The sequence below is a fragment of the Cetorhinus maximus genome, chromosome 4 (assembly GCF_964194155.1).
Source record: "Cetorhinus maximus chromosome 4, sCetMax3.hap1.1, whole genome shotgun sequence".
Lineage (NCBI taxonomy): Eukaryota > Metazoa > Chordata > Chondrichthyes > Lamniformes > Cetorhinidae > Cetorhinus > Cetorhinus maximus.
Window position 1 is genome coordinate 131,595,386 of NC_135882.1, and position 16,301 is coordinate 131,611,686.

At 52.4% G+C, this 16,301-nt stretch overlaps 7 non-coding genes across 7 annotated transcripts; 4 read left to right on the plus strand and 3 right to left on the minus strand.

Annotated features, from left to right (window-relative positions):
* Nucleotides 1–1,609: 1,609 nt before the first annotated feature.
* trnaa-agc (transfer RNA alanine (anticodon AGC)) lies at nucleotides 1,610–1,682 on the minus strand. Its single transcript has one exon. It is a non-coding gene; the product is annotated as a tRNA-Ala (tRNA).
* A 1,328-nt stretch (nucleotides 1,683–3,010) lies between these two features.
* On the plus strand, nucleotides 3,011–3,083 carry trnam-cau (transfer RNA methionine (anticodon CAU)). Its single transcript has one exon. It is a non-coding gene; the product is annotated as a tRNA-Met (tRNA).
* A 206-nt stretch (nucleotides 3,084–3,289) lies between these two features.
* Nucleotides 3,290–3,362, minus strand: trnaa-ugc (transfer RNA alanine (anticodon UGC)). Its single transcript has one exon. It is a non-coding gene; the product is annotated as a tRNA-Ala (tRNA).
* Nucleotides 3,363–4,690: 1,328 nt separating this feature from the next.
* trnam-cau (transfer RNA methionine (anticodon CAU)) lies at nucleotides 4,691–4,763 on the plus strand. Its single transcript has one exon. It is a non-coding gene; the product is annotated as a tRNA-Met (tRNA).
* Nucleotides 4,764–9,716: 4,953 nt separating this feature from the next.
* On the plus strand, nucleotides 9,717–9,789 carry trnam-cau (transfer RNA methionine (anticodon CAU)). Its single transcript has one exon. It is a non-coding gene; the product is annotated as a tRNA-Met (tRNA).
* A 206-nt stretch (nucleotides 9,790–9,995) lies between these two features.
* On the minus strand, nucleotides 9,996–10,068 carry trnaa-ugc (transfer RNA alanine (anticodon UGC)). The gene has a single exon. It is a non-coding gene; the product is annotated as a tRNA-Ala (tRNA).
* Nucleotides 10,069–16,109: 6,041 nt separating this feature from the next.
* On the plus strand, nucleotides 16,110–16,182 carry trnam-cau (transfer RNA methionine (anticodon CAU)). The gene has a single exon. It is a non-coding gene; the product is annotated as a tRNA-Met (tRNA).
* The last annotated feature ends 119 nt before the right edge of the window (nucleotides 16,183–16,301 follow it).

The following is a 16,301-nucleotide window of genomic DNA, read 5'->3' on the forward strand; positions in this document are numbered from 1 at the left end:
ACCATTTGAGCTAATTCCCCCACGCAGTCAGGTTCTTTGCTCACGCTTGCTGCCCAGGATATCCTCAGCACTTGTCTCCAAGACGATCCTGGGCCAGCAGAGCAATTCTGCATAGGGTCGGCCTGTGGCCTGAGCACAGCCATATTCGCTCCAATCAGCATGTATGAACAGCAGCAGATTACAGAACCAGCAGGATGCTAAACCACAGTGGCAATGAAAGAAACAGTGAAGAGCCGAGCTTGAAGATTCCAAGCAAGTCGAGCAGAAACTAGCAGTCGCCACAAGTGTGAGGGAGCAGTCGAGAGCCCTGTCTCAGTGATAGAAGTCTTCTTTTGCTTTCAGCTCAGTGCTCCGTGATTGGACGCATTGCTGCTCAAAGGTGCCCCCTGCTGCTCTTCAGGTGCAACTGCAGAAGACTCACCGCCGTGTACGGGCTGTTTTCAGACGGGGAAAGATGGCTCCTGTGCCATGACGGCAACATGTTATGCTGTAATCTAGGTAGCAAGTTAAGAATTCTGCTTTCAGCTAAGCGTTGCTTACCACACGCTTGTTCGAAAACCACACACGCACCGTTTATTAGCCATTCGAGCATTGACCTAAGGATGACTTTGATACGTTCTCCTCTCCAATTCTCCGCTCTATCAACTGAGCAATCGAGGCGAAGCATTGAAGGCCACAGTCTTTGCTGTTTGTTGGCCATGCACCTTCAGACGTCAAGGGCTTCACCTGCCTCTTCATGCCACACACTGGCGCACTGCGAGCCACCTGCTTTCTCTGCCGGTTGGGCCTGTGGTGTCACGGCAAACGTGACTGGCTACGGATCGGAGGCTGACGTCTCGTACTCATGTCTAGCTCGAGGGTTTCTGCAAGCATTGCATTGTGGCCTGATGTACCTTGTTCTCTGGCCTAATTGGTTCTGCTATCTGCCAAGCGTCACAGCATGCCTTCTTAGCGCATTCGGCAGCGTGTCACTCTCATCATCCGAAGGTCTTGAGTTGAATCCGTACAGAGGCCAGAGTGTTTTGCACATTCTTTGCATGCACTCACCTCACATTTCCATCGCCGCTGCCGGCAAAAATCGAGACATCTTGCTTTGCTGCAGCACCCCATTCATTTGGCCTCTCTGTGTGGCAGCACATGGCAGCACTCTGGACATTTGTGAACTGTGGGCTCAGCGACACAACTGCTCTGCCTGAAGCTTTGTCCCCAGGTAAAATGTAAACGGGACAAGGTGGCCATCCATCTCACTGCCACACACATGCAAAGTGAGCGTTCTGCTATTTGATCTAATTCCCCCACGCAGGCTGGAGCCCAGCTGACGAGGGCCTTGCAGTGTTCCATCTTAGTGCAGTAGGCAGTGTGTCAGTCTCATAATCTGAAGGTCCTGAGTTCAATCCTCAGAGAGGGCTCGGTGCATTCTTTTCTTGCATTCAGATCAGATTTCCAACTCTGCTGCTGGCAAAAATCAAGACACCTTGCTTGCCGCAGCGCTCGCAAAACATTTGGCCTCGCTCTGCAGCAGCACATGGAGGTTCTGCAGATTTGTGAACTGTGGGCTCAACAAAAAAACTGCTGCGCCTCAAGCCTTTCCCTGAGGGGAACGCCAAAGTGGAGAATGTGGGCATCGATCCCACTACCTCTCGCATGCTAAGCGAGCGCTCTACCATTTGAGCTAATTCCCCCACACAGTCGGGTGCTTTGCTCACACTTGCTGCCCAGGATCTTATCAGCACCTGTCTCCAAGACGATCCTGGGCCAGCAGAGCAATTCTGCATAGGGTCGGCCTGCGGCCTGAGCACAGCCATACTTCGCTCCAATCAGCATGTACGAACAGCAGCAGCTTACAGCACCAGCAGGATGCTAAACCACAGTGGCAATGAAAGAAACAGTGAAGAGCCCGAGCTTGAAGATTCCAAGCAAGTCGAGCAGAAACTAGCAGTCGCCACAAGTGTGAGGGAGCAGCCGAGAGCCCTGTCTAAGTGATAGAAGTCTTCTTTTGCTTTCAGCTCAGTGCTCCGTGATTGGACGCATTGATGCTCAAAGGTGCCCCCTGCTGCTCATCAGGTGCAACTGCAGAAGACTCACCGCCGTGTACGGGCTGTTTTCAGACGGGGAAAGATGGCTCCTGTGCCATGACGGCAACATGTTATGCTGTAATCTAGGTAGCAAGTTAAGAATTCTGCTTTCAGCTAAGCGTTGCTTACCACACGTTTGTTCGAAAACCACACACGCACACACACGCACCGTTTATTCGCCATTCGAGCAGTGACCTAAGGATGACTTTGATATGTTCTCCTCTCCAGTCCTCCGCTCTATCAACTGAGCAATCGAGGCGAAGCATTGAAGCCCACAGTCTTTGCTGTTTGTTGGCCATGCACCTTTAGACGTCGAGGGCTTCACCTGCCTCTTCATGCCACACACTCGGGCACTGCGAGCCACCTGCTTTCTCTGCTGGTTGGGCCTGTGGTGTCACGGCATACGTGACTGACTACGGATCGGAGGCTGACGTCTCGTACTCATGTCTAGCTCGAAGGTTTCTGCAAACAATGCATTGTGGCCTGATGTACCTTGTACTCTTGCCTAATTGGTTATGCTATCTGCCAAGCGTCACAGCATGCCTTCTTAGCGCAGTCGGCAACGTGTCACTCTCATCATCCGAAGGTCTTGAGTTGAATCCGCACAGAGGCCAGAGAGCTTTGCACATTCTTTGCATGCACTCACCTCACATTTCCATCGCCGCTGCCGGCAAAAATCGAGACATCTTGCTTTGCTGCCGCACCCCATTCATTTGGCCTCTCTGTGTGGCAGCACATGGCAGCACTCTGGACATTTGTGAACTGTGGGCTCAGCGACACAACTGCTCTGCCTGATGCTTTGTCCCCAGGTAAAATGCAAACCGGAGAAGGTGGCCATCCGTCTCACTGCCACACACATGCAAAGTGAGCGTTCTGCTATTTGATCTAATTCCCCCACGCAGGCTTGAGCCCAGCTGACGAGGGTTTTGCAGTGTGCCTTCTTAGCGCAGTAGGCAGCGTGTCAGTCTCATAATCTGAAGGTCCTGAGTTCAATCCTCAGAGAGGGCAATGTGCTTGGTGTCTTCTTTTCTTGCATTCAGATCAGATTTACAACTCTGCTGCTGGCAACATCAAGACACCTTGCTTTCCGCTGCGCTCACAAAACTTTTGGCCTCGCTCTGTAGCAGCACATGGAGGTTCTGCAGATTTGTGAACTGTGGGCTCAACAAAGAAACTGCCGCCTCTCAAGCCTTTGCCCTAGGAGGACGCCAAAGTGGAGAATGTGGGCATCGATCCCACTACCTCTCGCATGCAAAGCGAGCGCTCTACCATTTGAGCTAATTCCCCCACACAGTCGGGTGCTTTGCTCACACTTGCTGCCCAGGATCTTATCAGCACCTGTCTCCAAGACGATCCTGGGCCAGCAGAGCAATTCTGCATAGGGTCGGCCTGCGGCCTGAGCACAGCCATACTTCGCTCCAATCAGCATGTACGAACAGCAGCAGCTTACAGCACCAGCAGGATGCTAAACCACAGTGGCAATGAAAGAAACAGTGAAGAGCCCGAGCTTGAAGATTCCAAGCAAGTCGAGCAGAAACTAGCAGTCGCCACAAGTGTGAGGGAGCAGCCGAGAGCCCTGTCTAAGTGATAGAAGTCTTCTTTTGCTTTCAGCTCAGTGCTCCGTGATTGGACGCATTGATGCTCAAAGGTGCCCCCTGCTGCTCTTCAGGTGCAACTGCAGAAGACTCACCGCCGTGTACGGGCTGTTTTCAGACGGGGAAAGATGGCTCCTGTGCCATGACGGCAACATGTTATGCTGTAATCTAGGTAGCAAGTTAAGAATTCTGCTTTCAGCTAAGCGTTGCTTACCACACGTTTGTTCGAAAACCACACACGCACACACACGCACCGTTTATTCGCCATTCGAGCAGTGACCTAAGGATGACTTTGATATGTTCTCCTCTCCAGTCCTCCGCTCTATCAACTGAGCAATCGAGGCGAAGCATTGAAGCCCACAGTCTTTGCTGTTTGTTGGCCATGCACCTTTAGACGTCGAGGGCTTCACCTGCCTCTTCATGCCACACACTCGGGCACTGCGAGCCACCTGCTTTCTCTGCTGGTTGGGCCTGTGGTGTCACGGCATACGTGACTGACTACGGATCGGAGGCTGACGTCTCGTACTCATGTCTAGCTCGAAGGTTTCTGCAAACAATGCATTGTGGCCTGATGTACCTTGTACTCTTGCCTAATTGGTTATGCTATCTGCCAAGCGTCACAGCATGCCTTCTTAGCGCAGTCGGCAACGTGTCACTCTCATCATCCGAAGGTCTTGAGTTGAATCCGCACAGAGGCCAGAGAGCTTTGCACATTCTTTGCATGCACTCACCTCACATTTCCATCGCCGCTGCCGGCAAAAATCGAGACATCTTGCTTTGCTGCCGCACCCCATTCATTTGGCCTCTCTGTGTGGCAGCACATGGCAGCACTCTGGACATTTGTGAACTGTGGCCTCAGCGACACAACTGCTCTGCCTGATGCTTTGTCCCCAGGTAAAATGCAAACCGGAGAAGGTGGCCATCCGTCTCACTGCCACACACATGCAAAGTGAGCGTTCTGCTATTTGATCTCATTCCCCCACGCAGGCTTGAGCCCAGCTGACGAGGGTTTTGCAGTGTGCCTTCTTAGCGCAGTAGGCAGCGTGTCAGTCTCATAATCTGAAGGTCCTGAGATCAATCCTCAGAGAGGGCTCAGTGCATTCTTTTCTTGCATTCAGATCAGATTTCCAACTCTGCTGCTGGCAAAAATCAAGACACCTTGCTTTCCGCTGCGCTCGCAAAACATTTGGCCTCGCTCTGCAGCAGCACATGGAGGTTCTGCAGATTTGTGAATTGTGGGCTCAACAAAGAAACTGCTGCCTCTCAAGCCTTTGCCCTAGGAGGACGCCAAAGTGGAGAATGTGGGCATCGATCCCACTACCTCTCGCATGCAAAGCAAGCGCTCTACCATTTGAGCTAATTCCCCCACACAGTCAGGTGCTTTGCTCACACTTGCTGCCCAGGATCTTATCAGCACCTGTCTCCAAGACGATCCTGGGCCAGCAGAGCAATTCTGCATGGGGTCGGCCTGTGGCCTGAGCACAGCCATACTTCGCTCCAATCAGCATGTACGAACAGCAGCAGCTTACAACACCAGCAGGATGCTAAACCACAGTGGCAATGAAAGAAACAGTGAAGAGCCCGAGCTTGAAGATTCCAAGCAAGTCGAGCAGAAACTAGCAGTCGCCACAAGTGTGAGGGAGCAGCCGAGAGCCCTGTCTCAGTGATAGAAGTCTTCTTTTGCTTTCAGCTCAGTGCTCCGTGATTGGACGCATTGCTGCTCAAAGGTGCACCCTGCTGCTCATCAGGTGCAACTGCAGAAGTCTCACCGCCGTGTACGGGCTGTTTTCAGACGGGGAAAGATGGCTCCTGGGCCATGAAGGCAACATGGTAAGCTGTAATCTAGGTAGCAAGTTAAGAATTCTGCTTTCAGCTAAGCGTTGCTTACCACACGCTTGTTCGAAAACCACACACGCACACACACGCACCGTTTATTCGCCATTCGAGCATTGACCTAAGGATGACTTTGATACGTTCTCCTCTCCAATCCTCCACTCTATCAACTGAGCAATCGAGGCGAAGCATTGAAGCCCACAGTCTTTGCTGTTTGTTGGCCATGCACCTTCAGATGTCAAGGGCTTCACCTGCCTCTTCATGCCACACACTGGCGCACTGCGAGCCACCTGCTTTCTCTGCCGGTTGGGCCTGTGGTGTCACGGCAAACGTGACTGGATACGGATCGGAGGCTGACGTCTCGTACTCATGTCTAGCTCGAAGGTTTCTGCAAACAATGCATTGTGGCCTGATGTACCTTGTACTCTTGCCTAATTGGTTATGCTATCTGCCAAGCGTCACAGCATGCCTTCTTAGCGCAGTCGGCAACGTGTCACTCTCATCGTCCGAAGGTCTTGAGTTGAATCCGCACACAGGCCCGAGAGGTTTGCACATTCTTTGCATGCACTCACCTCACATTTCCATCGCCGCTGCCGGCAAAAATCGAGACATCTTGCTTTGCTGCCGCACCCCATTCATTTGGCCTCTCTGTGTGGCAGCACATGGCAGCACTCTGGACATTTGTGAACTGTGGGCTCAGCGACACAACTGCTCTGCCTGAAGCTTTGTCCCCAGGTAAAATGCAAACTGGACAAGGTGGCCATCCATCTCACTGCCACACACATGCAAAGTGAGCGTTCTGCTATTTGATCTAATTCCCCCACGCAGGCTGGAGCCCAGCTGACGAGGATCTTGCAGTGTTCCATCTTAGTGCAGTAGGCAGTGTGTCAGTCTCATAATCTGAAGGTCCTGAGTTCAATCCTCAGAGAGGGCAACGTGCTTGGTGTCTTCTTTTCTTGCATTCAGATCAGATTTACAACTCTGCCGCTGGCAACATCAAGACAACTTGCTTTCCGCTGCGCTCACAAAACTTTTGGCCTCGCTCTGTAGCAGCACATGGAGGTTCTGCAGATTTGTGAACTGTGGGCTCAACAAAGAAACTGCCGCCTCTCAAGCCTTTGCCCTAGGAGGACGCCAAAGTGGAGAATGTGGGCATCGATCCCACTATCTCTCGCATGCAACGCGAGCGCTCTACCATTTGAGCTAATTCCCCCACACAGTCAGGTGCTTTGCTCACGCTTGCTGCCCAGGATCTCCTCAGCACTTGTCTCCAAGACGATCCTGGGCCAGCAGAGCAATTCTGCATAGGGTCGGCCTGTGGCCTGAGCACAGCCATATTCGCTCCAATCAGCATGTATGAACAGCAGCAGATTACAGAACCAGCAGGATGCTAAACCACAGTGGCAATGAAAGAAACAGTGAAGAGCCGAGCTTGAAGATTCCAAGCAAGTCGAGCAGAAACTAGCAGTCGCCACAAGTGTGAGGGAGCAGCCGAGAGCCCTGTCTCAGTGATAGAAGTCTTCTTTTGCTTTCAGCTCAGTGCTCCGTGATTGGACGCATTGCTGCTCAAAGGTGCCCCCTGCTGCTCTTCAGGTGCAACTGCAGAAGACTCACCGCCGTGTACGTACTGTTTTCAGACGGGGAAAGATGGCTCCTGTGCCATGACGGCAACATGTTATGCTGTAATCTAGGTAGCAAGTTAAGAATTCTGCTTTCAGCTAAGCGTTGCTTACCACACGTTTATTCGAAAACCACACACGCACACACACGCACCGTTTATTCGCCATTCGAGCAGTGACCTAAGGATGACTTTGATATGTTCTCCTCTCCAGTCCTCCGCTCTATCAACTGAGCAATCGAGGCGAAGCATTGAAGCCCACAGTCTTTGCTGTTTGTTGGCCATGCACCTTTAGACGTCGAGGGCTTCACCTGCCTCTTCATGCCACACACTCGGGCACTGCGAGCCACCTGCTTTCTCTGCTGGTTGGGCCTGTGGTGTCACGGCATACGTGACTGACTACGGATCGGAGGCTGACGTCTCGTACTCATGTCTAGCTCGAGGGTTTCTGCAAGCATTGCATTGTGGCCTGATGTACCTTGTTCTCTGGCCTAATTGGTTCTGCTATCTGCCAAGCGTCACAGCATGCCTTCTTAGCGCATTCGGCAGCGTGTCACTCTCATCATCCGAAGGTCTTGAGTTGAATCCGTACAGAGGCCAGAGTGTTTTGCAACTTCTTTGCATGCATTCACCTCACATTTCCATCGCTGCTGCCGGTAAAAATCGAGACATCTTGCTTTGCTGCCGCACCCCATTCATTTGGCCTCTCTGTGTGGCAGCACATGGCAGCACTCTGGACATTTGTGAACTGTGGGCTCAGCGACACAACTGCTCTGTCTGAAGCTTTGTCCCCAGGTAAAATGCAAACTGGACAAGGTGGCCATCCATCTCACTGCCACACACATGCAAAGTGAACGTTCTGCTATTTGATCTAATTCCCTCACGCAGGCTGGAGCCCAGCTGACGAGGGCCTTGCAGTGTTACATCTTAGTGCAGTAGGCAGTGTGTCAGTCTCATAATCTGAAGGACCTGAGTTCAATCCTCAGAGAGGGCTCGGTGCATTCTTTTCTTGCATTCAGATCAGATTTCCAACTCTGCTGCTGGCAAAAATCAAGACACCTTGCTTTCCGCTGCGCTCGCAAAACATTTGGCCTCGCTCTGCAGCAGCACATGGAGGTTCTGCAGATTTGTGAACTGTGGGCTCAACAAAGAAACTGCTGCCTCTCAAGCCTTTGCCCTAGGAGGACGCCAAAGTGGAGAATGTGGGCATCGATCCCACTACCTCTCGCATGTAAAGCAAGCGCTCTACCATTTGAGCTAATTCCCCCACACAGTCAGGTGCTTTGCTCACACTTGCTGCCCAGGATCTTATCAGCACCTGTCTCCAAGACGATCCTGGGCCAGCAGAGCAATTCTGCATGGGGTCGGCCTGTGGCCTGAGCACAGCCATACTTCGCTCCAATCAGCATGTACGAACAGCAGCAGCTTACAACACCAGCAGGATGCTAAACCACAGTGGCAATGAAAGAAACAGTGAAGAGCCCGAGCTTGAAGATTCCAAGCAAGTCGAGCAGAAACTAGCAGTCGCCACAAGTGTGAGGGAGCAGCCGAGAGCCCTGTCTCAGTGATAGAAGTCTTCTTTTGCTTTCAGCTCAGTGCTCCGTGATTGGACGCATTGCTGCTCAAAGGTGCACCCTGCTGCTCATCAGGTGCAACTGCAGAAGTCTCACCGCCGTGTACGGGCTGTTTTCAGACGGGGAAAGATGGCTCCTGGGCCATGAAGGCAACATGGTAAGCTGTAATCTAGGTAGCAAGTTAAGAATTCTGCTTTCAGCTAAGCGTTGCTTACCACACGCTTGTTCGAAAACCACACACGCACACACACGCACCGTTTATTCGCCATTCGAGCATTGACCTAAGGATGACTTTGATACGTTCTCCTCTCCAATCCTCCGCTCTATCAACTGAGCAATCGAGGCGAAGCATTGAAGCCCACAGTCTTTGCTGTTTGTTGGCCATGCACCTTCAGACGTCAAGGGCTTCACCTGCCTCTTCATGCCACACACTGGCGCACTGCGAGCCACCTGCTTTCTCTGCCGGTTGGGCCTGTGGTGTCACGGCAAACGTGACTGGCTACGGATCGGAGGCTGACGTCTCGTACTCATGTCTAGCTCGAAGGTTTCTGCAAACAATGCATTGTGGCCTGATGTACCTTGTACTCTTGCCTAATTGGTTATGCTATCTGCCAAGCGTCACAGCATGCCTTCTTAGCGCAGTCGGCAACGTGTCACTCTCATCGTCCGAAGGTCTTGAGTTGAATCCGCACACAGGCCAGAGAGCTTTGCACATTCTTTGCATGCACTCACCTCACATTTCCATCGCCGCTGCCGGCAAAAATCGAGACATCTTGCTTTGCTGCCGCACCCCATTCATTTGGCCTCTCTGTGTGGCAGCACATGGCAGCACTCTGGACATTTGTGAACTGTGGGCTCAGCGACACAACTGCTCTGCCTGATGCTTTGTCCCCAGGTAAAATGCAAACCGGACAAGGTGGCCATCCGTCTCACTGCCACACACATGCAAAGTGAGCGTTCTGCTATTTGATCTAATTCCCCCACGCAGGCTTGAGCCCAGCCGACGAGGGTTTTGCAGTGTGCCTTCTTAGCGCAGTAGGCAGCGCGTCAGTCTCATAATCTGAAGGTCCTGAGTTCAATCCTCAGAGAGGGCAACGTGCTTGGTGTCTTCTTTTCTTGCATTCAGATCAGATTTACAACTCTGCCGCTGGCAACATCAAGACAACTTGCTTTCCGCTGCGCTCACAAAACTTTTGGCCTCGCTCTGTAGCAGCACATGGAGGTTCTGCAGATTTGTGAACTGTGGGCTCAACAAAGAAACTGCCGCCTCTCAAGCCTTTGCCCTAGGAGGACGCCAAAGTGGAGAATGTGGGCATCGATCCCACTACCTCTCGCATGCAAAGCGAGCGCTCTACCATTTGAGCTAATTCCCCCACACAGTCAGGTGCTTTGCTCACGCTTGCTGCCCAGGATCTCCTCAGCACTTGTCTCCAAGACGATCCTGGGCCAGCAGAGCAATTCTGCATAGGGTCGGCCTGTGGCCTGAGCACAGCCATATTCGCTCCAATCAGCATGTATGAACAGCAGCAGATTACAGAACCAGCAGGATGCTAAACCACAGTGGCAATGAAAGAAACAGTGAAGAGCCGAGCTTGAAGATTCCAAGCAAGTCGAGCAGAAACTAGCAGTCGCCACAAGTGTGAGGGAGCAGCCGAGAGCCCTGTCTCAGTGATAGAAGTCTTCTTTTGCTTTCAGCTCAGTGCTCCGTGATTGGACGCATTGCTGCTCAAAGGTGCCCCCGGATAGACTTCCTGTTTGTGTCCCGTGCATTCACAGTCAGATCCACCGAGGTCAAGCCGGTGTTCTTCTCTGACCACTGCCTCCTACTGGCGGACTGCCACTTGGAGGAAGACCTGAGGGTGGGCAGGGGGGCATGGAAGCTAAATGTGCAACTGCTGACCCCAGAGAACATTGAGGAGCTCAAGAGGGATTACAAAGGTTGGAGAACCGTGAAACCCCTCTTTGAGTCCCTGACACACTGGTGGGAAGTGATCAAGGGAAGCATCAAGAGGTTTTTCATCCTCAAAGGCACCCAGAAAGCTAGAAAGGAACAGAGGGAAATGTCCCGACTCCAGGGAAAGATGCAGAATCTGCTCCGGCTGCAGTCGATGGGGGTCGATGTCAAGGAGGAGCTCCAAGAGGTGAAGGGCCAGCAAGCCTCGCACTTTGCCTCGGAGGCCTCCAAGATCATCTTCCGTTCCAGAGTCCGCTCCGTGGAGCAGGATGAGACGTGCTCACGTTTCTTCTTCCAAAAGGTACACAGAGAGCGCTCTGTGATCAGCAGCCTGAAGGAAGAAGACGGCTCAGTAAAGTCATCACGGTCCGACATTCTGAGGATCAGCAAATCCTTTTATGCCGGACTGTATGACGTGAAGCCCACGGACAGCACGGCCTCCCAGTCCTTCCTGTCCTCTATCACGGAGGTCCTAGACCACAGTACGCGGGAGAGCCTAGACAAACCGCTAACTCCTGACGAACTGACTAAGGCCCTCGAGTCCTTCGAGAAGAGTAAAACCCCCGGAAGCGACGGCCTGCCGGCGGAGTTGTATTCGGCTCTGTGGGACTTGATCGGCCCAGACCTGCTAGAAGTGTACGAGAGTATGCTCCTGGCCGGCAGCATGTCAGAATCCATGAGGAAAGGCATCATCACCCTCATCTACAAGCACAAGGGGGAAAGGGAGGAAATTAGAAATTGGCGACCCATTTCACTGTTGAATGTGGACTATAAGATTCTGTCCAAGGTCATCGCCAACCGGGTCAAATCCGCTCTGGAATTGGTGATTCACCCTGACCAGACCTGCTCTGTGCCAGGCAGGAAGATCTCTGACAGCCTGGCGCTGCTCAGGGATACGATTGCCTATGTACAGGACAGGGGTGTGGATACCTGCCTCATCAGCTTGGATCAGGAGAAGGCCTTTGACAGAATATCGCACACCTACATGGGGGATGTGCTCTCCAAAATGGGGTTTGGGGAGGGAATTCGAAATTGGATCCAACTGCTCTACACTAACATCAGTAGCGCAGTCTCAATCAATGGGTGGGAAACAGATAGCTTTCCGATTAAATCTGGAGTCAGGCAGGGCTGCCCTCTCTCGCCTGTCCTTTTTGTGTGCTGCATAGAACCCTTTGCCGAGTCCATCAGGAAGGATCCGGGCATAAGAGGAGTGACGATCCCAGGCAGTGGAGGCACTCAGGTAAAAGCCTCCCTGTACATGGACGACGTCGCCGTCTTCTGCTCGGATCCGCTGTCGGTGCGCAGACTGATGCACGTCTGCGACCAGTTCGAACTGGCCTCGGGAGCCAAGGTAAATCGTGGGAAGAGCGAGGCCATGTTCTTTGGGAAGTGGGCTGACCGATCCTTTGTCCCCTTCACTGTCAGGGCTGACGGCCTGAAGGTGCTGGGGATATGGTTCGGAGGGACCGGGGCATGCGTTAGAAACTGGAAGGAGCGAGTGGCTATGGTGAAAAGGAAACTGGGCATGTGGGAGCGACGCTCCCTCTCCTTTGCGGGTAAGAACCTGGTCATCAGGTGTGAGGTACTCTCGCTGTTGCTGTACGTGGCGCAGGTCTGGCCCATTCCACACTCCTGCGCGATGGCGATCACTCGAGCCATCTTCCGCTTTATCTGGAGGTCGAAAATGGATCGTGTCTGCAGGGACGCGATGTACAAGCCTCTAGATAAAGGGGGAAAAAACGTGCCCAACATCGCCCTCATACTGATGGCCACCTTTGTGTGCGGCTGCATCAAGCGGTGCGTAGACCCTCAGTACGCAAACACCAAGTGTCACTACGTGCTGAGGTTCTACCTGTCCCCGGTGTTGCGAAGGATGGGTCTGGCCACGCTGCCGCGGAACGCTCCAAGTAGTTGGACCGTGCCGTACCACCTGTCCCTGGTGGAAAAATTTATGCAGAAAAACACCTTTGACCACAAGTCCATCAGGCAGTGGTCAGCACGTAACGTCCTAGAGGCCCTGAGGGATAAGGAGAGGGTGGACCCTGTGGGATGGTTCCCCGAGCAGACTGTTAAAGTCATTTGGCAGAATGCCTCATCGCCAGAACTTTCCAACAAGCACCAAGACGTAGCTTGGCTGGTGGTGAGAAAGGCCCTCCCCGTCAGATCCTTCCTACACGCCAGGAGTCTCACCCCCTCTGCACGATGCCCTCGAGGTGGCTGTGGTGGGGAAGAGACGGTTGTTCACCTCCTTGTGGATTGTGCCTTTGCAAAGAAAGTCTGGAGAGAGATGCAGTGGTTGCTGTCGAGGTTCATCCCGAGCAGTTCTGTGACACAGGACTCTGTGCTCTACGGGCTGTTCCCAGGGACACACACCGAGACAAACATCAACTGCAGCTGGAGGATCATCAACTCGGTGAAAGACGCGCTTTGGTCTGCCCGAAACTTGTTGGTCTTCCAGCACAAAGATTTGTCCCCGACCGATTGTTGCGGACTGGCACAATCCAAAGTCCAGGACTACGTGCTGAGGGACGCACTAAAGCTTGGGGCAGCTGCCGCAAAGGCGCAATGGGGAAGGGTCGCTGTCTAAGACCTTTCTACCACAGCGCACCGAGAGACTGGGAACTGTTTAGAGCCCCTCGGGCTGTACAGATCAAAATGAAAGGCTGTAAATGACTGTAATATTGTTTGTACTGATGCACCTGGTGATACATTTTGTAAAAGTTTAACCTGGATTGTACCCTTGTAATGTTGTTTTTGAAATGGTTTTGAATGTGATTGAAGATTTTTATGAATAAAGTATATTTTTACAAAAAAAAAAGGTGCCCCCTGCTGCTCTTCAGGTGCAACTGCAGAAGACTCACCGCCGTGTACGGGCTGTTTTCAGACGGGGAAAGATGGCTCCTGTGCCATGACGGCAACATGTTATGCTGTAATCTAGGTAGCAAGTTAAGAATTCTGCTTTCAGCTAAGCGTTGCTTACCACACGCTTGTTCGAAAACCACACACGCACACACACGCACCGTTTATTCACCATTCGAGCATTGACCTAAGGATGACTTTGATACGTTCTCCTCTCCAATCCTCCGCTCTATCAACTGAGCAATCGAGGCGAAGCATTGAAGCCCACAGTCTTTGCTGTTTGTTGGCCATGCACCTTCAGACGTCAAGGGCTTCACCTGCCTCTTCATGCCACACACTGGCGCACTGCGAGCCACCTGCTTTCTCTGCCGGTTGGGCCTGTGGTGTCACGGCAAACGTGACTGGATACGGATCGGAGGCTGACGTCTCGTACTCATGTCTAGCTCGAAGGTTTCTGCAAACAATGCATTGTGGCCTGATGTACCTTGTTCTCTGGCCTAATTGGTTCTGCTATCTGCCAAGCGTCACAGCATGCCTTCTTAGTGCATTCGGCAGCATGTCACTCTCATCATCCGAAGGTCTTGAGTTGAATCCGTACAGAGGCCAGAGTGTTTTGCACATTCTTTGCATGCACTCACCTCACATTTCCATCGCCGCTGCCGGCAAAAATCGAGACATCTTGCTTTGCTGCCGCACCCCATTCATTTGGCCTCTCTGTGTGGCAGCACATGGCAGCACTCTGGACATTTGTGAACTGTGGGCTCAGCGACACAACTGCTCTGTCTGAAGCTTTGTCCCCAGGTAAAATGCAAACTGGACAAGGTGGCCATCCATCTCACTGCCACACACATGCAAAGTGAGCGTTCTGCTATTTGATCTAATTCCCCCACGCAGGCTGGAGCCCAGCTGACGAGGGCCTTGCAGTGTTCCATCTTAGTGCAGTAGGCAGTGTGTCAGTCTCATAATCTGAAGGACCTGAGTTCAATCCTCAGAGAGGGCTCGGTGCATTCTTTTCTTGCATTCAGATCAGATTTCCAACTCTGCTGCTGGCAAAAATCAAGACACCTTGCTTTCCGCTGCGCTCGCAAAACATTTGGCCTCGCTCTGCAGCAGCACATGGAGGTTCTGCAGATTTGTGAACTGTGGGCTCAACAAAGAAACTGCTGCCTCTCAAGCCTTTGCCCTAGGAGGACGCCAAAGTGGAGAATGTGGGCATCGATCCCACTACCTCTCGCATGTAAAGCAAGCGCTCTACCATTTGAGCTAATTCCCCCACACAGTCAGGTGCTTTGCTCACACTTGCTGCCCAGGATCTTATCAGCACCTGTCTCCAAGACGATCCTGGGCCAGCAGAGCAATTCTGCATGGGGTCGGCCTGTGGCCTGAGCACAGCCATACTTCGCTCCAATCAGCATGTACGAACAGCAGCAGCTTACAACACCAGCAGGATGCTAAACCACAGTGGCAATGAAAGAAACAGTGAAGAGCCCGAGCTTGAAGATTCCAAGCAAGTCGAGCAGAAACTAGCAGTCGCCACAAGTGTGAGGGAGCAGCCGAGAGCCCTGTCTCAGTGATAGAAGTCTTCTTTTGCTTTCAGCTCAGTGCTCCGTGATTGGACGCATTGCTGCTCAAAGGTGCACCCTGCTGCTCATCAGGTGCAACTGCAGAAGTCTCACCGCCGTGTACGGGCTGTTTTCAGACGGGGAAAGATGGCTCCTGGGCCATGAAGGCAACATGGTAAGCTGTAATCTAGGTAGCAAGTTAAGAATTCTGCTTTCAGCTAAGCGTTGCTTACCACACGCTTGTTCGAAAACCACACACGCACACACACGCACCGTTTATTCGCCATTCGAGCATTGACCTAAGGATGACTTTGATACGTTCTCCTCTCCAATCCTCCGCTCTATCAACTGAGCAATCGAGGCGAAGCATTGAAGCCCACAGTCTTTGCTGTTTGTTGGCCATGCACCTTCAGACGTCAAGGGCTTCACCTGCCTCTTCATGCCACACACTGGCGCACTGCGAGCCACCTGCTTTCTCTGCCGGTTGGGCCTGTGGTGTCACGGCAAACGTGACTGGCTACGGATCGGAGGCTGACGTCTCGTACTCATGTCTAGCTCGAAGGTTTCTGCAAACAATGCATTGTGGCCTGATGTACCTTGTACTCTTGCCTAATTGGTTATGCTATCTGCCAAGCGTCACAGCATGCCTTCTTAGCGCAGTCGGCAACGTGTCACTCTCATCGTCCGAAGGTCTTGAGTTGAATCCGCACACAGGCCAGAGAGCTTTGCACATTCTTTGCATGCACTCACCTCACATTTCCATCGCCGCTGCCGGCAAAAATCGAGACATCTTGCTTTGCTGCCGCACCCCATTCATTTGGCCTCTCTGTGTGGCAGCACATGGCAGCACTCTGGACATTTGTGAACTGTGGGCTCAGCGACACAACTGCTCTGCCTGATGCTTTGTCCCCAGGTAAAATGCAAACCGGACAAGGTGGCCATCCGTCTCACTGCCACACACATGCAAAGTGAGCGTTCTGCTATTTGATCTAATTCCCCCACGCAGGCTTGAGCCCAGCCGACGAGGGTTTTGCAGTGTGCCTTCTTAGCGCAGTAGGCAGCGCGTCAGTCTCATAATCTGAAGGTCCTGAGTTCAATCCTCAGAGAGGGCAACGTGCTTGGTGTCTTCTTTTCTTGCATTCAGATCAGATTTACAACTCTGCCGCTGGCAACATCAAGACAACTTGCTTTCCGCTGCGCTCACAAAACTTTTGGCCTCGCTCTGTAGCAG